Here is a 27,681-nt window from a genome sequence, read left to right as displayed (position 1 = left end):
ATCATTATTAACTCTATTTTTAAAATCTGGTGGTAATTTTATTATTCAAAATCTTAAAGATTCAGATTTATTTTTATACCTCTCATAAATTTATCTGAAGATACTGACCTTTACATTTTTGGTTACAATCATAAAATTTTTCCTGTTATTGACATTCATGTATCTTCTATTGGTCTCTTAAAGCTACAGGAAGCTTACTTGCAAAATATTTCAAAAATATTTTCTTTTTCCTCCCCACACCGTCTCTCAATTTCTTTGCTCTGTGTTTCATGGAATGTGTTCTGATGCATGTTCATGTAACAGAATGTGCCTTACCAATCGCCAGCCCCAGAGTCGCCTGTCACTCTCGATTCTGCTCAATTTAACCGTGGCCCTGAACACAGTCAAGGACAATGTTCTTATCACTTGACTTCATGGGGTAGCGGTGATTTCTCATCTTGCATCTTATTTCTCCAATCATCCTCTTCTGTCCATGTTGCAAAGGCACTTTCTACACTTCCTAATACACCACATGGAGCATGTAATTAATGGCGAAGGTTGGTGGAACCAACGCGGGGCTCATACCCTCTGCTGAGTCTCCTGAACTCACAGTCTACACAGGTCTGATAGTGATGGGTACACAGAGAATGTTATATTGAGAAAGAATGAGTTATTAAATCATAATGTGTGTCCTCGGAAATATTCCATGCTCAGTATTATGAAGTTTTGTTCTTGATGTAGTTTTTGTTGCAGGATGCTTTTTATATTTTGAAAGCAAAAAGACTAGACTTTCCTTTGACAGGCAAAGCTTTCAGAATAAATCCCTACTAGATATTAACAAATTCAATATATTTAGTACACTGACCCCATGTAATGCATGCTAAAGACTTGGAATGAATATTTAAAAAATGTCCATAGAGAGACTCAAATTATGCTGGATCAGAAAAAAATATTCAATTGTAAGATAATGCATATTTCCTTCCCTAATAATATATACTATATGGATATGTAATATAGATATATACTGTCCTTTTTTGCAAGTTGGCTTTTCAACTAAAATATGTAAGCCATCATTAGTAGTGCAGTTTATTCACACAATTTCTTGTGGTTTGCCTGGATAATTTATATCAAATATTACAATGAACATAATTTTTAACCAAACAATTCAATAGTTGAAGGCCCAGAGATATTTGGACTTAGGAGGGTTCCAAAGTCTGAAGAGAATGAAATTTCCTCTTTTCTGTTTGCTAATTCTCCTTATCAATTCAATCAGCGTTGAGTTTATTGACTTTAGTACAGCTTATTTTCAACAATTAAATTGGAAGGGGCTGACGTGTGACAGTTATTTTTAGCCGAGGCATTTACGAAGCAGAAAGGACAGAGAGCAGGGATCGGAGTGCAGGGACCCCATAAATCAGCTGTGTGACCTGGTCCTCAACACTGGACGCTCTGCGCTTGGTGCCGAGGGACGAATGACTGACACAATGACAAATGATGGATATAACAGATCTCCCTAAGGCTTATTCGTGGTTGACTATGCAAATCACCTGCAGCATCACAATAGGACAGATCCTCTGAGGAACTCTCCCACTGCACGACAACCAGACCCAGATTGGACGTAATTTTCATGTCCTGATGCAGGTAGGAGAGGTCTCTAAAGAGCTGTGTACTAGTGAGAGAATCAGAGAACCTGCTTATACTAAATACATGTTTTATATGTGTGTGTATACACATACACACATGTACCATCATTAGCAAGCTCACTGAACAAATTCAAATCATTTCTGCCCAGTGCTGATGTCCATGCCTAATACTGTGACATACTTCTGATTAGTATTCTGGCTCCTTATTCTCTGTGTATTTCCAAGCCAGCTTCAGACACACACTTGGGATTTTGCTTTGGAGCCGCTTAGGCAACAACACAATCATGACATCGCTCTCCCTGAATTCCTTTTCAGAACTCCCCTTTCCCTGGAGTGTTACATCAAGTCCTTAAAGATGCTCAGGGGCATGTCTATGATCATCACTGTCCCTTCGCAGTGCATGGCTTTCACGTGGTCACGGCTGTCCTCAGGTCACTCAAATCTGCTGTGTTTTATATAACCATTAACACAGAAAGTATGCCAGCCACACAATACTGCAGAAACTACTAATGATGCCCTTCCCGTTTTGTGTGATAATGAGAAGCTCTGAAAATTTGGCAAAAATATAGACCCTAGTATTTTCGGCGCGTCTCAAAGCTATCTAGAGGTAAGCAGAATTTCTTTTTTTTAAAATATCCCATATTTATTTTTTAATGTACTCTAAGTTTTCCTTTAAGAATGGGGACATTTGGAAACATACGGTATTGAAAAAAGAGTTTGGCCATTTCTCATTAGAATTCACAGTGGGACAAAGAATTGAGGAAGATAAGGCTTGTGAGGGTGGAGAGATGTGTACAGTGCAATAAATAAATGAGGGGCCTGGGGAGCCAGTGTGTGCCCACCGGGCTTCAGGAGTTGGAAGATTAAAAGAGCAAAAGGCTCAAAGAAGAAATTTATTTTTGATGGTAGAGGGAATTCCACTCAGGATAAAAATCGTTCAGATGTGAATTTTGCAATCGCTTCCCATTCCAGTTGCAAGTCCCCCATTCAATTCATTCTCAACTGCTAAGTGATTGTTTTCAAATAGAACTGATAATAAAGCTTGTGGATTGCTAAATCCATTTGCTTCCTTCTTCCCCACCTAATTTGCAGGGATGGACCCCCTTGTAGCACTGCAACAGGACACAAATTTTGATTTATATTACAGTTAGAAATAAATAGCTTCCTGTCACTGAAGGAAAAAAATTAAGTCATTACATTGGCGTTTGGACCATACACACACACACACACAATCAGGGTCTAAATACCACTTAGACAAATTTATAAATAAAACATATGCACACATTTTGGCATAATACACAGAATTCTACTTCCATTTCCACAAACATACTTTAAGTGACATCTTTCAGATCCGTAATATAACTACAATGTCATTCACAGGCATTAAAATGGGAACATGTCCCCAATTTTCAGACCCATGGGAGACGCAATGGCTACTGGGTGTGGAAACACTGGTCTCTGACTGCCTGGTGGTTCCTTTTTGACAAGTGATGAAGAGTAGTCGTTAGAATTCACAGGTTCCCTCCCATCCAGGCCTCTCTGCCATTGCCTTTGTCTGCACTATCAGGGCACAGAGTTATTGGCTTCTTGTCTTTGCTGTCCATGCATCTGAGTTAGGGGAGATTCCCACCACTCCTGGGGAAACAAACACCCCCAGGGTTCTGACTGTAGGGAGAGTATTTGCTGAAGCAATTTTCTGGAAATCCTCTCCAAACACTATAGAACCTCACTGCTTCTCAGTACTTTCTTCAAGCCATTAAAACACAGAATTGGTGACGTTAAAAAAAATTGTAAAAAGAAACCCAAACAACCTCTGTGTTCTCTGTCCTCTGAAATATGGGGAATGCTTACTTCAAACAGGAATTCTCAGAATCAGGACTAATCTGTCTTAGAGGTTTTTCTGACTTCCTGATCTTCTTTGATTATCTTCATGATTCTGGGACTAAGGAGCATTTATTTAAAAAAAAAACAAAAACAAAAAAACCTGACCTAGTGATTTGGTCACTCATAATTCAAAATCTGCAGAAAATAAAAAGGGTTTGAAGGAGAGTTGAAAAAAATATAACACAAATTGGGAGCTATAAGACAAGCTAGCTTGCATGGTATGTCTAAGTGGTTAGTTTTTCATCCCTCTGGGCCAAATGAGGGAAAACAAGCCAATTATATTTTCTTTACTTATATATCCTAGGGTTATTTTGATAACTTAAGAAAATGGGGAGTAAATAAGTGGATTGTTATCAATGTCATATCAGGACTTGTGTGGCGAGTAGGGGCTTAAATTTTACAGCAATGCATATTTGAAAATGGCACCCATTAGGGAGAACAAAGGAGATTTAAGGTACAAGTGAGTTTAGATTAATGTAAGTAGATCTTTCTTAGGGCGAAAGGCAGCATGCCAGATTATATTTTAAACAACAGAGAGATGGGACATGATGACAACTGTGACCTGTATGACAGAGAGGAGCACAAAATGCACAGAAGTAAGGAATCTAGGGGAATAGGCTACGCATCTGTGGAAAGATACAAGGCCTGACCTTGGTGCCCAAGTAGACCACATGCACAGGAAAGGTAAAAGCTAAAAGATGCCATTCACATATTGCTATGAACTTCCACAGGGCTTAAGACCTCAGTACTGGACTTTGTTATTGTAGATGAATCACAAGTGGAGGGCTTACCAACTACACATTTGTTTTCCATAATTACACATAACCTCGTTACAAGCCTTTAGGCGGTTGCCTTAGTTTGGATTTCTGAGTGCCATGGGGCCTTGGTACAGCCACCCCACATCCTCTGCTCTCTATCAGGCAGTTTTTGAGTCTGATTCTCTCTGTTCACAGAATTAGCTACAACCAAAGGTAAATCCTGTGGCGGGTAGATTGAGATGGTGTTTGACCAAGGCTGAAACTCCAGAGTGACTTCCTTTCATTGACATTCTGAAATAGTGCAGTTTGGTCACCTCTAGTTCTAATAGACTCTTACCCCAAATTCCTTATCAGTTTTATGAATGTTTCCTTCCACCAGGAATTTTGGTGGAATTTGGAAATATGAGTTTTGTAATTAGAAATGTGGATCCTTAAAACATATAACTTATTTTTCCATCACGGAACTCACTGTGTATCTTCATACACGTGATTCTGACTGATGCACAGTGACACAGGAATCTAGTCATTTCCAGTTAAGTTGTATTATTTTTAGCCATTTCCCAGTCATATCAGATTACACCTCCAGGTATATTTGGTAATATTTCCATTTTGGACTTTCAACCCTGCTGAATCTCATGCTAAGCTTCTAGTGGCTTTTGGAAACACCAGACAGATCTGTGAGGAGGTGAATATAGAAGATGAGTTATTGATTTTTCTTGATGTTAAATAGCGTTTTGGATGGCATCAGTTTCATCTGCTCCTTTTGGCATTTTCCTGTCTTCACTGCAATATTCTAGGAGGTGGCCTTGCTCTCTTCAAACCCAGATCACAGTTCACTCTATAGCTTTGCCACATGGGTACCTGTCCTGGCTGCAAACATAGTCACAGGTCAGCTGGCTTCTTCTCTGCTGACTTTCTGCCTTGGATCTGTTAGAACTGTGGAGGGAACTGTACCCTTGTATTCTTCTCTGACCCAGGGTTGGTGGACCCTCATGAACAAGGGCAGCCCCTTGTCAGTTAATTAAGTAAAGGAGCTAACAGACCGAAGTGCTTCCAATGATTTGAGAGCCTATGTAGGCAAATGAAAATCTGAGCTTGCAGGTGCACCAAGGTGACAAAATCAAAATGTTAAGGGCAAGCAATAACAAACAGCCAAAGAGGTTTTAAGCTTTATCCAGTCAACCATTTCCTTTCTCTGCTTTTATACCTTCTCTGAACAAGTCTTTCTCCAGCTTCTATGGACCAGACCACTCCTACCCACTCCTGGTTTGGCACTGCCTGATTTCAACTAATATTTGCTCCCATAAACTCTTTAAAATGCTCAATATGCCTCAGTCTACCATTTAACTCCCTAAAATCCCTACAGTGGATTTCTTCCCAGTATGGCAATTCTTTATCCCTTTCAGGTTGTGGCAGCAGCTTTTTCTTCCTATTAAGAGTGGAAGCTGTTTCTCTAACCCTTGAATCTGTCCTGGCTTTGTGACTTTGACAAAATGTGGCAGAAGTGAAGACATGTTGGTTCTAGCCTATGTTTCTGGAAGTTTCCTGTACTAACCGTCCCCCCCCCCCCTTTCAGAACCTGATCGACTACCACGTGAATAAGCCTGGGCTTCTCTGCTGGAGAGTAAGACATCACCTGACCTATTGGTCCCATCCAAGGTCACTCTAGACTAGTTGTCACACTACTGCTGCTTTCAAAAATACAACAAGAAGCCCAATTGATAAGACTGAGCCAACCACCCACACTGCAGCTTCTTGTAGAGGCAAAAGTGAGCCTGGGCAAGACCAGAAGAAACACCTGGCCCACCTGCAGGGTTGTATGCAATGGTAAATGCTCATGGCCTTGAGTCACTGAGTGTTGGAGCAGCTGGTCAGGCAGGAACAGAAAACTGACAAAGACCCTTCCAGCTCTGTTGGCCTAACATCACTACGGCACAAAGACCCCAGCAAAGTAGTGGAACCTCAGGTGTACATATGGGAACAGGCAAGTGCGAATGTTTCCGCAGGAATGGCAGGCCTAGCGGTGGGTATTGCTGCTGTCTCCATCCTTTCCAAACTCTTTGTGAGCTGTGGGGGTTCAAGCACTCAGAAGTGTTAATGAGGGTCTAGGAACTGGAAATTCATTGCCGACACTGACAATATTGAACTAGTGAGTCTAGAAGGCCAAGGGAGAGGAAACAAAACCAAAAGCCTTGGTTCCTAGTATGTTAAAATTCGAGCTTACGGCAACGTAATGTTTTAAGTTCTTATTTTTATGGGCTCCTCTCCCTCTCTGCCCTACACTTTGGTTGGAATATTTTATTTGTAAAATCCTCAATCATCAGCTATTATTCTGAGTTGAGAACCTTCCTTGGTCTCACTTCAATCTTTTTCTGGACAAAGAAGATGACTTCACTTCCCATGATTTTTCTCATACTTATAACACACACCCACACACATTAGCTGGTGTTACTTTAGATTAACTGTACTTTCTTATGATAACCACATGCTTATTGGTCTTTCTTCTGCACACAATGGAATGCATGGGAACCCAGACTGGAGGTCAAGTGACCACTGACCAGTCAAGCAACCGACCAAAAAGTGAAAATAATTTACACACACACAGAAGTGGGCAAAAATAGGTTTGTAGTTGTTCCCATGAAAAAAGAATGCAGGTTGTGACAATAGCTGTATTAACTCTAATGACTGTTATAGCGTGATAGTGAACCTGCTTTTGCCCACTCATATATACATACATGCATATGCATGAATATGAGTTCAGGTGGTGCCCGATGAGATTATAGAAACTGAAAATCCATGTAGGCCATACGCAAGCCAAGACTCAGGAACGCCAGATGGTGTGGATGCTGGTCAGAGTCTGCAGCCTGAGGCCCTGGGTGATCATGGCAGGACGTCAATTTTCAAGTTCATGCAGGAAATAGAGAGAATGCAACCTTCCCCTTCACTTCTATTCTACTTAGGAGCTATCTATTAGGTCATGCCAACTGACTTTGGGGAGGGCCATCTGCTTTACTCAGTTCACCAATTGCAAAGTTCTTCCAGAAACAACTCACACACACACACACACACACACACACACACACACACACACAGAAATGATGTTTAACAAGCTGCCTGGGCACCCCTTGGCCAAGTCAAGTTAACCCATAAAATTAACCAGCATCATGCTCAGTTACTCGCATCTATGACCACACTGTCTTAGCTCACCCCTGGTGGGGGACATACTTTCCCAAAGTGCTCAATCCTTATTATTGTCTCCCTTTCATTCCTTATCATTCGTTCTTTAGTCTAGTTTATTGTTTTACCTGTTCTTATGCCATAAGCAACCTCTTCTCCCCCTCCTTCTTTGCTCCAAAATGGATGGCGCACTCCCAAGTCACCAATTATGTTTAGTTTAAAATTCTGCTTATAGATCGGGTGAGTGTCCCCTTCTGGGCCACTGTAAACCACCACTCACTTCCGCATGTTGCTTTCTTTGCTTGCTTGTTTGTGGCCCCTAATTTTACACTAGCTTAGTGGCTCTTAATTTCCATTTTCCTTTACTGTTTTTTTTTTTTACTACTCTTTTTCCTCAAATGTTAAGGTTTTCAGACCCTGTCTTTTATCCCAGATGTATTTTAAGTAAATCTTCAGTGGATTTTTTTACAGCCTAACATTGCTTCAATAACACTCTGCCCTTATACAATCTCCCCACGGTTTTCTAGTGCTGTAACCTCATTTAAATAAAAAAAAAGTAAAGTATAACCATAGAGCTTATTAAAATCTATAAAGCTTATATGATGAACCCCTAAATCACAAGTCCTGTTTTGTTTGCAAGTCATTACAATGTGTATCTGCATGTCATGGAATGTGGTGATATCCAAATATTTTCTAATTTCATATGCTAGTCACTTTTGTTTTCCATTATAAAATTTTCACGATCAATATCCATAAAACTTCCACTTAACATAAAAAATCAATGCGCATTCTTGCATCTCACTTTACATGCCAGTGTACACCCAAGTTCTATAAACAGACACTGTGTGTGTAAAGAACAGCATGCATAGTCGTGCACTGCACAGGAAGATACAGAATTGCAGGTGTGCGTTGCTCAGCAACGGGGATATGTTCTGGGTCAGAGGGTATGGCCCAGCCAAGGGCCACTGAGCTACAAACCTGTACAGCGTGTTACTGTACTGAATACTGCCGCCCAGTTAGACTGAATGGTATTTGTGTATCTGAAAGTGTTTAAACAGAAGAGGCATGGTAAAACTGCGGTATCAAAGGGTAAACATGTAACGACTGTAAAGGACACTGACCGTGATAGGGGCTTGCGGAGCTGCAAGTTGCTTTGGGTGTGTCCTGAGTGAGTGGGGAGTGGCTTGAGGCATGAGCAGGAGTGCCCTCGACTGCAGACTTGACGGCCGCCACGTGCTTAGGCCACACTACATCGATAAAAGCAGTTTTTCTCTTTTTACTAACATTCATGTAATTAACATAGGTTAACTTGTAACTTTTTGACTTTATGAACTTTTCAATTTTTAAATGTTCCAACTCTTTTATAATGGCACAGCATAAGACATACCTTGGACAGCTACAAACGTAGCTTCTTTGTTTATGTCCTTATTTTATTTGCTTTTCTTCAGTTTAGTTTATCTAAACTCTTGTTAAAGACTGAGACACAAACTCACGCACTGGCCTAGGGTTAGCCAGTGTCAGAATCATCGATGCCGCTGTCCCCCACTGGCACAGCCTGTCCCACTGGGGGTCCCCAGGGGCGGGAAGACACCTGGAGCCGTCACCTGCTACAGTCACGGTGCTTCTTCTGGAACATCTCCTGAAAGACCTGCCTGAGGCCCTTCTTGAGAGAATGCCCTCTTTTCAGAAATATGTCCACTGCTGTTTGCTTGCTGTTTCTCTCTGTCATCATGGATTTGCTTGTGGGCAGACAGCCCTCCCGGGTTAAGAGGGCTACGGTGTCACTAGGCAACAGGAAATTTTTTTGTTCTATTATACTCTTACGGGACCACTGTCATACACACAGTCCCTGGTTCACTAAAGCATCGTTGGGCAGTGCGTTACTATATATTTGTCTACTGTGTACTGTCAAAGTATGTTGCTTCCCAAATGCATGAATAGTAGCTCTGGAAGTGTTACTAAACAAACCTGATACTGCGGCAGGACGTGAGAGAAGAAATTGTTTTGCTGATGAGAAAATAGTTTTCTCACAGAGAGGCAGGTTAAACCCATGTAGTTACAACTTCAGTGTAATTTTAAGTTAAATGTATGACAAGGTAGTTTATGAGTTGATAGAAAAATGGTACATTGAAGAGATCATCAGCATCTATGTCTCTTCTTCAATATTTTAATGGTAAACTTTGGACACTCAAATAGAAATTATAAAATAAATGTTGCTCTGAAAATAAATGCTATATTGAGGAGGGTACCAGAAATGTTGTGGCTTTTAATGAATATGTAGTTATATTAAATATAATATCTGTCATTTTAAGAAAAAATAGTGAAAGTATCTCCAATCAGAGTTAATTTTTGATACTCATGCAGTTTTACTTTTGGCTTAAATAAATGTATTTTAAGTTTGAGCCTATTTTCTTGTATAACATGGGAGATCACTAAATAGTGTGTATATATATTTTTACAGCTTTTGTAAATATTCTTTTCAAATTTTGTGCAGTTTCTTGCCATTAATGTAAACTCTAAAATATTGTCCAAAACCATCACCTAAAAAACAATGCCTGAGTATAGGAATGAATTAGGGAGTCTTGGAGGGACATGATTATTACTGGGAATGAAAACAAGATTTCTGTCTAAATTAAAGTTTGAAGATCTTAAAATATCTCTGTAATAGGTTAATGAATAAATGCATTATTTTATTAAATGACAGCTTTAAAATTCACAGATTTTCTTGCAAATCCTTTAAAATGATCTGATTATGCTTCTGTAGGCATATTCGAAAGCCATGTTTATTAGGCAAAATGAATTAATCACTGGGGAAATAATTTGAGGTACTCGAGATCTGATTGAACAATATTCTGGGAGATGGTATTAGACTGAGTGATCTATAGTAAAAGGACTTCTTGTTATTTTGTGGGATAATTTCAAAGAAAACTATTTTAGGCTCAGTGTACTGAAGACTGCAGCTATTTCAGTGGCTTGATGATCTGCAATGTTGGTTACCCGCCAAGTAAGAGATTAAGTCCTTCAGGAGCCCAGAGGGGTTAGTAGTGAAGCAATAAGCATAACACTTAGCACTTTTAATCTTCAAAATATTTTGCAAACATTATCTAATTAATCCTTATATCAATCCCCTGAGACAGATGAATATCATCCTCATTTTACTGCTGTGAGAACAAAGAATATTATGTGCAAATGCCAAGTCAGAGCACAAAATGGTGCTTTTGTACCAATAATCTCAGAAACCCAAGACTTTTAAATTAACTGGAAATCCGAACTTCTAAACACGATGGAAGTTGATTTTTTGAGTGAAGGAGTCATTTCCTAAAAGGCATTATACTATAATTAGCATTATATAAATGCTTTAAATACATATCTAATTGTTTATCTTTTAGTTGTAAACATCATCTCAGTATATCGTTCTTTCAAAGCACAGCCAGGATTCTGAATTATCTCTTTAATATTCTGGGCTTTCCTGTATTTTTGGTTCCATTATAATTATGACTGATCATATTTAAACCTCTTGCATACTCATCCTTTTTTTAATGCTTTTAGAGTTACAATCTCACTGCAACCAATGACAGCAAATAATAAATGAGGCTTTCTATCACAACCCCAACAACCCCACAGGCCTGTGGCAATGCTATTGGCGTCTTGATAAATGTATCAGCACACTTCTCTGTCTGCTCAAACATACATATTTGGAGAGATTCCATTTACTTTCTTGTACATTTCTGTATAGAAATAGTAACACATTTTACACTGTGTTCTGTCACTTGTTCTTTCCACTTAATGATAAATCTAAGCCGCACCTTGCCATTCCATTGCTCCAAGTCCTCCGAGGACTCAAATTTAAGGTCCCTTCCCTGTGTCACAGGCACACCTGAGTCTGCCTCTGTCTCCTTCTCCCAGGTCACACACCCCACAACCTTCTCAGAAGAACCATTGGCTCCCATTACCCTGCTCTGCTGGGAAATCAGCAAGCTTGCTGACAGGTTGGGGCCTTCAGTGTTTGTATTTACAGCTCTCTCTACAAAGGATTCACCCTCAGGTAGCTACCTGATTTTTCTTTTCTTTTTTTAAGCAAACTAAATTATACCTAACCTTTTTTTTTTTTTTTTTGCAACTTCAATTATAATGGTGATGAATGTGCCCTACAGAGAAAGAAATAACCATACCTCTGTCTTGGCAAAAGCGAGACTCACGTGGCCTTTTGTTGAAGGAGTGCAGTTTCGACACGATGAATGTGCAGGATGTGGGTGCAGAAACATTTCACTGGCTGACCTCATACTGAATAAAGGGGGCAGGGTCCTCAGGGTTCACGGCTTTTGTTCTCTGTAGGTTATCGTGAGAGGCCAGGGCCTGGCACTGAAATGTGTCACGGCCACCAACCCCTGCCCTGCCCTTCTTACTGGCAGAAGCTGAGACTAACTAGCTGATCTAAAACCAAACATGTCTCTCTTCTCAACCTATTACTACATACATCCTTTGACGCATTCCCCATCTTAGCACTCGTGGACACTGATAGATGTTATTGGAGGTTTATTTATTATCTCTAAGCATGAGCCTCTTAATACTGGCCAATTAATCAATTAATCAGTATAGCTATCTTTGGAAACTTCGTATTTCATTGGCTACTGATAATGTGGAGATTATTTTTACATATGTATTGACAATAGGTTTCTTTTTAAAAAATATTTTTTAGCTTTCTTTTTCTGTAAATTTTTATATCCTTTGCCCAATTTTCAAAATGTTTTCATTTCCATTTTAAGGTTTTTATTTTGTAAATAGCTCTTTGTCTATAACCTGAGTTGAATCTGTTTCTTACATTTTGTCCTAAAAGGCTTTACTTTTTCAATATGGCAGCATGGACCTATTTTTGCTTCTGTTGGTCATGATATAGGAAAGTCTTCCTCCCATAATGTACTTGGGGTCGCCTATCTGGTAAGTTTCAAAAAAAAAAAAAATCAGTTTCTTGAGTCATTTGGGGATTTATTTAAAATTGTACTGTGACATAGGAGTCTGCCTTTATTTTCTTTGTGATCAATATCATCCCATTTATCAACTGAAATATCTTTTTATTCCACTTAATTACTTCAGCTATTTTATTATACCCATTTAAGTGTACTAGTGTATACATTCTTAGATTATTAAAATTTATTATATTTGAAGCAAAACAATATAATAATGATCTGATTGGAGTTTTATATTATAGTTTGATATCCAGATGGTGCAAGTCTCTTTGTACATTTAGTAGCTATCCTTGGGCATTAAATTGCCTATATTGTTTAATAAAAATAAAAGCTTGAGATTATGAATTTAAAAGCATTAAATTATCTTTGTTATTATTTTTTTTAAATCCCTGTTGATTTAGTCTGAGTTCTCTATATAATGGAGCCTAAAAAAGCATGAAAGAACAGACGCTGTACTTGGGAGGTGTGAAGGTAAGGCAGTCATAGGAATGGGAAGGAAAGGAGAAGAGAAAGACAACAGGAAGCAACACATTGCATGTCGGCAGCTGATGTAAACCAAGCCTAGAAGAAAAAAGAACTGATAGTTCCAAAGAAATCACTGGACACTAAGGACTTCTCCCAAAGAGCTTCAAAGAAAAACTTTTTTTCAGTGTAACCCCCAAAATAAGAGGATTGAGGTTGATTCCCCAGTAACTCATTGCATCATTTTCTCGGTTGTCTTATCCAGCCTCTTCAGCAGCCGAGGGGAGTCACAGACACCCGCACCTTCTAACGAGATGTCACATTCAAGTCTTCAGTGGTTGACGAGCCATCAACTCTATACAGACTGCTGGTGGGTCTGGCGCTGAGTGGGGGGGCCCCTTCACCCCAGGTGATGTGTCCTATTATTAGGAATGTAGCCAGAACACAGTGAGAAAGGCAACTATATTCTGTGTCTTCTGCAACAGATTTTTCAGTTCCATCCTGCACTGTCTCTGAGTTTTCTATTTCTTTTAGTCAATCCATATCTGCACAAAGAAACCATTCACTTCCTCAGCACATTTGTTTCCATAAATCTTGAAGCAGTGTCTTCTTACAATAATTTTAATCTCTTCTGTACTGATGTGTATGTCTTATTTTTCAGTTCCATACTCTTCAAAAAGAGCTTTGTCTATTTTACTCTTCTTTTCAAAGAGAATACAACTTTTGAATTACTTGTCATTAATTTTCTGTTTATTTTCTCTATTATTAATTGTAATTTTATTAATATTTTAACTTGATTTCAAATTGAAATTGTGCATGATAATAGTTATATATAGCCTTCATTAAAGACCATGGCCTGGATAGAATAATATCTTAATATTCTTTTCATAATAAGTCTAAATTTTTATGAGTTGCCAGTCTAAAATAATGTTATAACTACATGAAAAATGACTGCAGATGATTATATTAACAGTAAAAATTAAATTTACTTCCAGACATTGGAGAAATTTCAGTGAAAGATTTGTGTTCATTTTGAAAGTTAAGGTATAGTTAATTTAATAAGTATATATTAAAATACCTAATCAATCTTAATGCTTGAAAGAAAAATAATAGGTAGATAATTTCCAGAATTTTAATTCACTGATTTATCAGTATTTCTAGTAGTAGTTGTCAAAACCGTCTTTGCTATAATGATTTCCTAATAATGAATCAAATGTGCTGGTAAAACAACAGAGATGAACAGAGAATTTCTACTACTCATGCTCTATTTGTTTAAGAATATTAAATATATTTTAAAAGTAGATTTATAAAATGCAGTTCGGTGTAAGATTTGGTGCACCCAAGGGTTCTTCTGTAAGGAAATGCTTATATCAGCTGAGCTCGGTGGCTTTATATGAACTTTCTTCAGTAATTTTAATCCAGTTTTATAATTGTATTTTATATGCCCTTCATAAATATTGCATGTATTGTGGCAAATTATGTGGTACCATTATAATCGTTTCTCTGGTCAACTGGCTTTCACCCTCATTTTGTTTCAGTCATGGATTAGAGTGACTATATCTTTGACTCATCGGTAAGTGCAAACCTCAAACTCTTAGTATCTTCTCATGCAAATCTATTTATTTCTACATGTCTCTCAGTCACTTGTTCCTACTGACTTTTTGCACCATCATTTTTACTTGACGTTCCCAGTCTCCAAATATATTATGCCTTCCTAGTTATTTCTATGCCAATAATCAACCATGTTAATACTAGTTTACTTTCATCTTCCTTATCTATGTGCTGAGCGTTTTGAGAGAAATAAATGAAATTATGCTTCACATTATATGTATTAAGTCATTATACTATATACTGTAAACTAACACAATGTTATATAATAATGATATATCAATAAAATTGGGGAAAAACAAATTTGTTCAAGGTCTCTCATACAAAAAATTTATCAATAACCTTTGCAATCTTTTAGGTTGGGTTTTTATTTCTCTTTTATGAGAAAAATGAAAACTAAAATCTACCTGCTGCTGCTAGTATTGATTAAAATTATTTATCTTAAATCAGAAGTAATCTAGATATTCACAATTATATTTTCTTAATTGTAAACTTATTTTTCTTTTCAGTTTTGATGCTAATTAATGTAAAGTGCTTGTTCTTAAAAAGCAGTAACTGTTTCTATAGAGAATGAGGTCCTTTAGTGGCTTTACATTTATACATATTCTTTATTATTGCCTGTATTTTATCTGTTATTTACACTGGTATCACTCCTATGATGCTTTAAATAAAGCATGACTGTATTCATCCCTGTTCTCTAGATGAAGAATGGTTTTAATTTTCCAAACATCTGTTTCATCCTCTGTCTGTATGGAGAGCTTGTCCAGATTAAAGCCAAAATTCTAACTGATTTGGTTTTGTTGCTTCAGTGCACATACAGAACTTTGGAACATGGAAGTGCAAAGGAGAGTTTTTATTTCTAACCGTGACCTACATTGCTTTCTCCACTCTTGGCTTCCTTTTTCTTTTATCTCGTTGCCTTCTTACATTTATAAGCAAGCAATGTCTTAGAAACAGAATGGCCACTGTGGAGTCATTTCGGGGTCCACACTTCAGTTTACCGGGTGTTATGTCAGGGGCACAACTCTGAGTTATAGATCTTGCGTCACCCTGAGATGAGGAGCTCTTCTTCCGGCCATTCTGGTTTTCTGCCGGTGACTTCTGAAGGTCCGTCCTAGAACCCATTTTTGTTCAGGTGGATGATAGCTTTGTAAGCACATTCTTCCATATTACTCTTTTACCAGCTTCATTTACTACCAAGAGTTTAATTTGTGTCTCTTTAGTAGATGACTCAAAAAATCTACATATTTCAAACCATCAGTATAATGGAATTGGAAATAGGTTGAGAGTTGATTCTATCAGTTACTGTCCTGGACAGCTAACAACAATGACAACAAAAATGACTATTTTCAATTACAGGCACACCTATTTTTATAATTCTTTTAAGGGTTCTTAATTTTTTCAAAGTGTGTAAGCCACTTCAAGTGCATTTTAAATTACTTGGTGAAATAAATATAAGTATACATGTGAACAAAGTTACCGAAAACTCCAGCATGTATAGTTTTCTCTTCTGAGAACTAAACATATCTTTAAATATATATGTCTAATTTTTGAACTTTGTTTGATAAATCTTTTATTCTGAATTTTTTTTCTTTCAGCATCTTATCTCCAGAGTCCCCTTTCTCTTAAATTATATATTTGAGGCAATTCTATACACTTTGCTGTGTGTTCCTGACTGGATTAAACATGGTGGGAATGAAGGCGGATTTGGGTTTCCCATCACCTCAGCCTTGTAAATACATGCCACCCCAAATCTTTATCTCCCTAATATTCTTCCATAATCTTCCCCAGGGGCTATGAGGAGAAGATCGCAGTAATTGAATGACAAGTGACATAAGAAGAAGACAGAGGAGAGAGGTAAATGAAGAGCCAGATTTTAAAATGTCTTGTGGAAACATTCATTAATTCAGAACTTCACTAATACCGCCACTGAGTCAATAACCAAATATGAGGAAGTAGAATGTCAAGCAGTCACTTCCTTAAGGACATGAAGTGGGACAGGCAGGCAGCCTCCAAATTAGTGAGGTGAACACATGACTATAGACATTCTCACTCAGACTCTACAGACTCTGTTCCCGAAAGGACTGCAGCCTGTGCAGTCCTTCCTTGTCGCCAAGGATAACAGTACCCTTGGCGACAGTAATGAGAGGAAAGGTTTTCAAGAATGCTACGGTGGTCAGAGTCTACAATTTCTGTTGCCTCAAATATGAAATACGGGCTCCAGCAAAATATTCACCAGAGGAGGCTGCTAGGAACATGTTTAAGAAGTGGTCCTGTTTTGAACAGTCGTGGGGGGAACCCCTTTTCTGCCATTGCTAAACACAGAAAATCATTTCCTTCGAAAAGAGATTTCCAGTTTCTCTACTTTGACAAGCAGAAGGTGAATTATGCATAGTAAACAGGTGTCTAGGCAAAAATGTAGAGGTTTGGAATGTACAGGCAGGAGGCGCTTGGTGAGATTTAGTGAGAGAAACAAAGCTTTGCATAAAACAAGCAGAGACCATGCACTCAAAGACAATACTTGAAGCAACTAGATACGTGAAGGTCCAAGATCCAAGACTCTCTAATTAACTGATAAATGTATGGGAAGGGGGAAGCAGATACAGCGTGAGAGCGCAGACTAATAGATTTCGAGGAAAAGATGAAGTTCCGGCAAAAACTTCACACGTGCCCTTGAAGTCTATGGTGGTGGGCAATCCATAAACCCTAGCTGAGGTTGAACGGGGTGGCCAGTGTGTATACATTATAAATGATTACTTATCACCATCAGGGTCCCCAAAAGCAAACCCAGAGAAGACAGCTGTGCATGTGACTTACAAAGATGTAATCTTAGGAAAAACTGGTAAGGGTGTAAGGAAAGAGGGGCAAAAAGAGGGAGAAGCCACTCACAGGTCTGATTTCAAGTCAACTGCCCATATTCTGCAGGGGCATTCTGAAATGTGAGGATGTCATGTATTCAAGACCAGCCCAGGGAAATGGAAATTCCCAGGCCCCACGGAACCCACGGGGAAGATGGGTGACACGCCCATGAGAAGAAAAGCACAGCAAAGCATGGGAAGAGGGGCCTGAGATGCAAAGGGGGCTGGAGAGGACCTGCGTGGAGAAATAACAATGTCACAGTCATCGCTATTCCCATCTAGGTTGTGCTGAGTTCTATTGTTTACCATAAAAGTGGGGGAAAAAACATTTTCTCACATTGTAGGGTTAATCATTTTCAGGAAATTCTGTTCTTATTTTTACATAGTTCTGAGTTCTTCCTCTAAGAACCCATAAGTATTGCGAAATATAGATTGTTGTTTACATATAATCAGCTTCAAAGAGGGCTAATAGAGGTTAGCATCTTCGCTGAATAATCAGGCTCAAGGAGGCATACTCTCTGTCTGAATACTTTCCAAGCTATACTGGGTAAATTTGTGAGAGACTGATTACTAAAATTTCGATGACCTTTATTTTAGCGCCTATTAGGGACTGGAAGCAAAATTGTTATTGCTGGCATGTTTGTGTCTAATTATAATTAAGAAATGTGACCTTACTTTGTACTTCCACTCACTTTTTGAATGTGGAGACAACCTGTGGGCAAGTGTGCAGAAAAGTTTCACTCTTGTACTTAAAATGCAATGTACAGATGATGCGCTATGCCCTTGAGGTCTATAAAATTTTGTTGGCCAATGTCGCCCCAACAATTTTAAATAAATAAAGTAAGTAAGTAAGTAAGAATAGCGTGGTTCATAAAGAGTAAATAATTTAATTTTGGACAATTTTTGGTTATTGGAATAATCCTATGATAGAGATAAGTAATTTGGAAAGGTGACCTCACATCCGTTTTCTGCTTCTTCCATCAAAGTCAGTGTGGTACATGCAACAATGGCCGACTGTGGGTCTTTGACCCCTGTGGTCTTACTTTTGGTAAAAGTAAGTAAATATGATTACCAGAATGGCCTATGCTTCTCTGGTTATTTCATCTGTTCTGAAAGTTTTACGCACTCATGTCGCCTTCTGATGCCCCTTTGGTATCCCTAATCAGAAGCATTCATTTCTACACTTTTCCTGACTTTTTCTTTCTCTCCTTCCAATAAAGAATCATTTGCATGGATTTGATGGGGCGACACTGGACGGTGGACTTGTGTGTGTTTCAGGTACATAACTCGACAGTGCATCATCTGTACATTGTTTTGTGTGTTTACCACCCAGAGCCAAATTTTGATTACATGTAGTTATCTGGTTTCCCGTTCATACGACTTGTGGTAAGATGAGATAAGATGATTGGATAACCAAATTCAATTTTTTGATGGCCATTATGGTTTAACACAGCTCTTTAATACACTAACTCAAGTGCTACAGAAGGTAATAATGCAAACACCATAAACTCTAGATGGTGTCTAATTCTTGTGAATATGTGAGGCCAGATATAAATTGTATGGAATGTTTTAAACCAAGTTGATAAAATTCAAATTAGTCTAATATTAGCCAGACTTCCTCATAGTTCCCTCTTAGGTTTGCCATAACATAAAAAGATGACACAAAAAAGTCCTTAATTTGGTGCCTGTGCCATAGTCAATACTGGATAAACATTAAAAAGAGATAAAAGATGAACCCATAAGATAACCTCAATAGATGTAGAAAAATCATTTGATGAAATTAAATATCCATTCATGCTTTAAAAATATACCCCAAATCTAGGGTATAGCGACAACCATTTAACAGAGCTAACGGCATACTTATAACTAGCATCGTGCCTAATGGAGAGGGTCTGAATGCTTCGCCCCCAGAGCAGAAAAGAGGAAGGAAGTTAATTTCTAAACAATGGCGATTCTGGCCAGTGCAGGAAGGCAGAGAACAGAAGTGCAAGGCATATGGATGGGAAAGAAGAAAGCACAGCTGTTCTTATTCAATGATGACTTGATCTCATATGGACAAATTCCAAAGGAAAGATTAATGTGTGGGAATATGAATAAAAATATTCTCTAAAACAAATGACTGAAAGACAAAGGAGAGAACAGTAGTAAAATTTCCCCAAATGTGACATTTATAATGTTGAAACAAGCAAAATAAACCCTGTCATGCTTTATTTAGAATCTAGTCTGAATATAATAGGTCAATAGATTTGAGCAAATATAGTTAGGAGATTGTTTGAAACTTACAATAAAAGTTTCAGATGGTAAGGACTTTAGCTATCTTGATAAGCTTTGGATTCTAAATTTATTCCAGTATCTGAAGCACAGAATGAGGCCAATAAATAAATACATTTTGATTGAATAAGTAAATAAAAATAATTTTCTACTTCTATTTAAAGTCTCGTGATTTTTTTTGGATTTTTATCTAAATTATTTTTATACATTTGCATACATTTGTTTAAAACATGAGGCAACTTTGAATAGAACAGTAATATCAGCATCAATCACAGATGAAAGTGCAAATATATTTTGTTTGCCATTATGTTTTTAATTATATCTGAAGTGGATTAATAAATAGAATCCAATTAATTGCTTCACTCATTTCCATGAAATGATATCATTCTCTAGAAAAGCACTTGGGTCTTTAATAAGAACTACTTAATTTAAGCATTATGCAGTATGTGATATTTATTGCCAATTTAAATTTTTAAAATGTTACATTATTTTAAATTAAACATTTTATTTAAAACTACAAGTCTCCTGTTCAATTATTTAACTGAAATTTTATTAGACAAACATCTTGTCTGGGATTTTATAAAAAAGAACTGAAGTTGGACAACATTCATATTATTTGCATATAAAAACCATTTTATACTTTAGTTAATTCAAATAAACACATAAACCCCAAAACACATGTGTCCTTTTTATACAAAAGGCATTGAAATGTTGCACTGAGGCATTATCATTGGAAATAATGTATGAAAATATATCCTTTCTCACCATGTTCTTACGGAGTGTTTATGTTCATCAGTTTGAGATCTTTATCACAAACTCTCATCTCTCCTCATTATTTCACCACTCCATGCTCCTATTCAGTAAGAATCTCTAAGAAATCCATTTAACATGGATACCCCCAATGTAATAATTACATAAATGTATAATTATAAACTAAAAATAAGATGCATTTGACAAGGTAAACATTTTAAGCATCTATTGCCAAACTCCTATTTCAAATGAGAGCCTGAGGTTTTAACATCAGGAAACTAACAGCTTAGTGGCTCGTTCAATATAAACGTGACTTATTCAATACACCATGCACAGTGGTTTTGTGCCATATAACGTATTTCAGTTGTTTCTCAGGAAAAAAATTATTCAGGGCTATCACCAGTATACTCAACTACAAAATCATTTTGAATCTGTCCTATTAAAGTCTTCCAGTCTTTGACTTTAACATAGATTACATTCGTTGTGATTTTACTTGTCCAACAAACGTAAATTTCACAGACTCTTCCTAAAAACACTTTACCTCTTTAAATTCACTTTCTATTCTCCACTGGGGCTTATTTCTATTCACTGGGAAAGGGCAGCTTAGCTTTATAGCACCTGTCAGTCGCACGGGTGATAGGTTTCTCTCAGCGTATTTGGATAGCAGTTCGTGGAACAGTTGGTAGGAGAGATCCTTTTGCCCAGAAACTTACTAAATCCTTTTTATAACACACTTCATCATTCCCATCCACAAGCCTGATCTCTCAAGTCTCTTGCACTGAAATGGTATTATTCAGCAATGCAAGCAGGCTTTATCCCAAATAGAATAACACACATTCAGTAGAAAACGGCCAGGTAAAAAAAAAATCTATAAGTACTCCTCGTTTTTATTTGAAGCTCCATGTGTTTTCAAAGAGTTTATGTATGTAATATAAATGCACGCACCCATAATGTGAAAGTTACATTAGGGATCTAAAATTTTTTGAAAGCAACATATTTTACCTTTTACATGTTATATACATATATATTATATATATGTATATAATATACTTGTGTTTATTTATATGTATTGTTTTAGTAAATATGTAACATTTGGAAGTTATCTTCTTAGAGAAAAGTGGAATTACTTGATATAAACCATCAGGTTTCATTTTGTAAACATTATAAAATAGTCCAATGAGGATATTTGACTTAAAGTAGAATAAATAGTTTACAGAACTTATGAACAAATAAAATATGAAACGCAGGAAGGAAACAACATGAATCGAGTCCAAAATCCCTCTCTGGGCATGTGGGTCCCTCCATAAGTCTCCACACACTCCCTGCAGGCAACTGGGCTACTTCTTCATGTGTACATTTCTAATGGGACTGGTCTCCTAAGAATACGTGAAAAGTGACATTCCCCCCCATCTCTATTTCCATTACTCCCCCTATATATATGTTACAATTCTATTATAAGGAAGAATATTCCTATTCCCTCAATATCTACCACTTTATCGATTCATTTATCTATACCACATAGACTTGTGGATACTTGTTTTATTTTATGTGACTATCCAGGACTATTATAAGATCATCGCCGAAAGAAGACACAAATAAAAAGAATGTCAAGCATGATTTTTTTAAACTTTCTCCTATAATAGCCAAACATCACCAAATTTAAACATTGAAAAGATTTTAGAAATTATTATTTTACATGTAGGAAAAATTAGACCAATGATTTTCAACCTTTTTCATCTCATGGTACACATAAACTAATTACCAAAATTCTGTAGCAGATCAGAAAAATGCATTATATATTTTTGCTGATCTGACAAAAAATAGGTATAATTTTGATTCATTTATACCAGATGGCTGTAATATTGGGGGGGGGACATTTTTAAAATTTGACAATCTAAGGGGAAAGAGGCCAGTGTCCCTGGCTAAATAGTCAAGTACTGCAGGTTTAAAAAATTCCTGCAGCACAGTGGCTGAAAAATCACTGCTATAGACAATTCCTTTTTCTACCTTTAAACATGAGAAAGAAATCAATGGACTTAATAGTATTAGTAGCTATTTTTCCCAAACTACCTGTGTCATGTGTATATAGAGTCAATTTAGATATAATGACATCTGGAGTCTAGCCCATTTTCTGCTGTTTAAAAAAATGTGTAGTTCTATGGGCTCGGTATTTGATTTGTTTATTTAAATGCATTTTGTCCACTACGCTGTATCCCAGGGGACATTCCTGCCAAAATAGAACAAATTTTGATTCTCATTTCAGTGAACTCTGTTGGATGATCATGGAGTGACCTGTGGTAATTCAGACTACCGTGAAAAGGCACCTGTGGAGTGACTTCGGCATTTAATCACTGTTGTTATTTAAGCTTAGAATTTTGTTTTCATTGCCAGGCTGTGTTTGGACTAGTTCTACAAATTAGTAGGTGATTTGTGCAATCTGTTTATATTTGTGGCAATAAGGAAAAAAGTGTTGAATAAAGCAGTCCAAGATTTCATTCTGGTAGACATTATTGAATTTGTGATAATGCAGCCTTCTGTGAATGAGAAGATTCTCTGTAAAAGTATTTACTGTGAAAATAATCCAAAACCTCTTATGTGCTAAAAGATAAGCAAAAGTTACATTTTCATTTCACTTAACCCCTTTTAATATAAGATTATAGACTTTCTTTAATTCTCAAGCCACTTCATATAATACAAAAGGTCAGATATTCAACTCAAGAACTAGGATGAAATAATAAACGTACAATAAGCTTTTCAGAGAAAAAACAATTATTTACATATGGGGAAATCTATTTCAAAATTATGCTCGATGTTGGCTGCATTTTTTATAAGAAATCTTGTCAAATTTTACTATTCACAGATCTTAATTTTGAAATAGCTATCTGTATTTATTCCAGGATTAGAATTTTATCTTTAGCATATAATCTAAGAAGCTTGTTCTCTGGCCCTTGAGAAGCATTTATAAGTAGATGCTGTGGATTAAGTTGAGTTACCAGTATAGGCAGTTTGGAGCATAAAAATTAGTTATAAAATAGGGTGCGATTTATGAGTTTTTATTTTATTCATTTCCCCACCCAAAAACCTGTACTTTCCTTATCTGTAATAAGATGAAGTTATATTCATTATGGTTTTGTATCCTACCAACAGGAAAAGATATATAAAATCCATTCCCTTCAAGTTATTTACTAAATATTTACATGTATATAGTAAGTTTTACATTGCTGCTGTAACCATGAATTTGATGGCTTCAAATAATACGAATTTACAATCTTATAGTTCTGGAGGTCAGAAATCCTAAATGAGTCTCACGGGGCTAAAGAATAGCAGCAGCCCATCAACACCTCGCATTTTCTTGAACAACAAAGCTGGTGTGTGTGTGTGGGGGGGTCTTTGCAAAGGCTGGTGGGATCCATCTCCCCCCATAATGCACCACACTGACCCTCAACTCTCCTGCCCTCTTCCACAACCAAGGACCCTGTGATGACATTGAACCTACAGGGAAAATCTAAGATAATCTTCCTAGTTTCAAGTGAGCTGATTAGCAGCTTGATTAGGTCTGCTATCTGAACTTCCCTTGCTGGAAATGTAACCATTTCACCGGTCCCAGAGCCCAGAAGGTGGGTACATTTGGGAGGCCATTATTTTGCCTGAAGCAATATGTTTTAATCAAATTAGTAATCCAAAGATTGCATGTATAGGGAATAATATGTTGCTGTTAAGTTATTTTACAAATGTTTCAATGTAAAAAATGAGCATACAATTAAATTCATATTTTTATAAAACTCCGTTAAGTGTCAGATTCATTTCTGAGAATATTTGATTTATTTTCCACAGCACATATACTATGTAGTAGCTACTCCGTCACCTAGAAAACATTTTAATGAGAGCATCTGAGGCAGAATTCAACTTATGTGTATGTTGAGTTTAATGTCTAGGTTGCTAAAACACAGAGAAAAACTAAAATGTTCATTTTACAGCATATAGAATAACTTTAGATAATCTGAAAAAAATACAGGAATTGCAGAAAATGGCTGTAATTAATTTCCCATGTTTGCACACATATTTTCCTTTTCAGCAAACTTTCGGCAGAGTTTGATGTTGTATTACTTCCCACGATATTTCCTGCAAGTTAGCAATCAATCTATTCTTTCAAATTAACGTTATTTCTAACCAGAGACCAAATCAAACAATGGCCAAGTTCCAGGAATCTTATTTCCTGTCTCTGTGCACCCTATGAAAATGTATTTACAGCTACAGCATGCTGAGAGCAGTAAATCTGCTGATTTGGAAAGAAAATAGCGGCTGCTGTGTACATGTGAACACTCTCGGGGAAGTATTACGTGAATGTACTGCTGTGATCTTCAAGGTGAACTATGAATGGACAAGTTTTTCTCAGAACGTAGCTTATTGAAAAGGTAAGTAAGAGAAAACTCACTCTCTGTCAAGTGTCTTTCTTGTTGTTTGAGGGTTCTGTTCATGATGCCTGATTCCCAGCGTGCTAATTTCACACTGCGGTTTAGGCAGTAGGGAGGATGAAAGGTGAGTCTTGTTCTTTTGATTGCATTTCACAGAAATCAGAATCATCTGCTGGCTTGCTTCAGCAAGACCGTTGCCTGAATACCCTGCTTTATGAATACTTGCATATACAGGGCTTGCTATTTAATTCAGCTTGTTAGCTTTACTTTCTTAGTGACAAAACAGATGAGCTAGGGCAGATATTTTATCTTAAATTATGAAAGAAGACAAGTGACAAATGTGTCTTCAAATTTTAATATTTACATTCCTAGAAATGATTTTGTTGTCTGCTTACAGCTGACTTTATTCATAGGAGATATAAGAATTTTGCCACACCAATCATTCTCCTAAATGTGCAAGTATAAATTTAGCAAAATTAGAATTATTATTATTATATTTATAGTATTATATAAGAATAATAAGAAGAAATGGAAAATGTTTTGAGTCAAAAAGCACAGATCCATCAAGCCAAGACTATGAATCTGTCCTGAAGAAACACTGAGTGACTTGCACAAAAATACACGTGTGTGAATGCCCACTTCACTGGAAAAGACAAACCACCTGGAAGTCTTTAAATGGCCATATTATAACCTTCTTCCCTCCCCACAGGCCCTCCTCTGATTCACACCACACCCAGGAGCAGAGAGGTTTCAAGAGCACAGAAATCAGATCATCCCCACGTAGTGACTTTGACTTTCCCGTCACTTACAGAGCTCAGCAAGTGTGGACCTTTCACTCTCACCCTTGTATCTCCTCTTACCCCCCATCACTCCAACCACTTCTTTCTTACCCTGGATCAAAAATTTTCCTAACTTGAGCTCTTTGTACTGTTGTTCTGTTTACTTCCTTTCACTCCTCTGCCAACTGACTTCTCTTCGTTTCACAGATCTGAGTTCAAACAGCAACGTTCTAGAGATGCCCTCCCTAATCATTCCTCCTATAGGAATTGATTTCATCCTCTCACTCTGTAAACATAGCCATGCTCATTCTCAGCACGCACCCACCCTGAATTAACTTTTCTGATTTGTTTACTTGCTGGATATCTGTTTCACCCCTCAGAATATGAGTGTTATGATCAAACGGAATGTGTCTGCATTCCCACCTGTATCTCCAATGCCTAAATGATGTCAGGGTTATGGTATGAAGCTCAATAAATGATGTTTGAAGAATAATATGAATTGTAGCTTATAGATACAAAATTCCAAAGAAGTTGATAAAACATTACCTACATTTCTGGAGACTTGTACTCCATGATCTCCAAGATGCATTATCAAGTAAAAAAATATGATTAATGTACAGTGTTAGTTTAATCAAATTTAGTTAAAGACCACTATAGAACTGGTGCTATTAATTTAATTCTAGGTACTGTGAATTATGAAAAAGAACAATCATAAAGGTATACATACAAGCAAAATCACATTATTTTTTTGTGGAATAAAATTAATTTATATGACAAATACCTATAGTAGTTACAGGTATGTCTATGAAACATGTGTGCCATCTGTGTGTCTATGAAATGCACAAGCAAACAGAATGACAATCTAGATTCTAAAATATGATTACTTTTAGGAGAGTAAGTCGGTCTATAGTGAGAGATGCAAGTGGACATCAGGTTTCATTTTATACGTTGAAACACTGCTAAGATTGCTTTTCAGTGACATGACAACCACGAGTGAGTTGGTTGTGTCAAAAGACCCAACCAGCGAGAGGGTAGAAGGATCTGGAAAAACTACATACAGAGAGTGTTGGCCCAGCTCCCAAACGCAACCTGCATTGGCTGAGCAGTTGGTGCAAATCCAAAACCCACACTCCGGATGCCAAAGGGATAATCATGATTAAGGGAAAGAAGGGAACGTTTCCCAAAGAAGAGAGGAGCCGTACACATTTGCATCCATCCCGAGATTTGAAATTGGACTTAAATGAAAAGGATTTGTGGCAAGTGTGAGCTGTGGGTTACTCTCTCAGCTAAAACTAAATTTTGAGGCTCTTACTATATGAGTCAAAAAAGCAGCTCATTTTTCAGTCACAGCAGAATCTCTGAAGATTTCCCCTAATTTAAAGGAAACTCTGAAGAACACGGTGTTCCTCACACTGGACATTTTAAAGATGTAGTAAGAGACACTAAAGGAAGCTATTACCCAGAAAGGGATGGTAAGAAAAATGGATCCCTATGCAGCCCTGACATCTTGGACTCAAAAGAACATCACTCATGTAAATTGTTGCTGATTCCGACATGGAAATCGCTAACTATGAGAAATCAAAGTGAGGCTATATCAACCGAACAGTCCAACTAAAGATGTTTTAAGAACTATGTTTCAGACATTCACTTCAGGAAATAATCTACACATCATAATGTTTGCTGAGACTGCAAACATTTTACTAGGAGAAAGCAAGGTAGAAAAAACAATGTTCTTAAGGAGAAAAAAATACCTACTTAACTGCATCTATGTCTATACTATCATTGATTGGCAGATTTTTTACCTTAGGGGTATAATTACACTTTTGGTGGAACAAGATATATTAGGCAATTAGAGAAGGGGGGAAAAAAGTCCAGGAAGAGTTTATATGTAAGAGACATAAGGATAAGAGTTAATCTATCAGAGACATACGACAACAGAAAATTCAGTTAGTTCTGCCTCTGGGTGTCACTGAAATAAATTGATGGACTGAAGATCAAGATCCTCAGGGAAAATAAGGAGTTGAGAGTGGGAACCAAGAGCAGAGGGTAGGAGAGGGCTTGGTGAGGATCTGGTGCATATGAATAGCTCGGGCAAGGCCCGCCCCAAAAGCCTAGGGCCTTGAGAATATT

Source organism: Artibeus jamaicensis, unplaced genomic scaffold (genome assembly GCF_021234435.1).
Source record: "Artibeus jamaicensis isolate MK-2021 breed Jamaican fruit bat unplaced genomic scaffold, CSHL_Jam_final contig_467, whole genome shotgun sequence".
Classification (NCBI taxonomy): domain Eukaryota; kingdom Metazoa; phylum Chordata; class Mammalia; order Chiroptera; family Phyllostomidae; genus Artibeus; species Artibeus jamaicensis.
The sequence above is the reverse complement of the archived record's forward strand: the minus strand, read 5'-3'. Positions refer to the sequence as shown.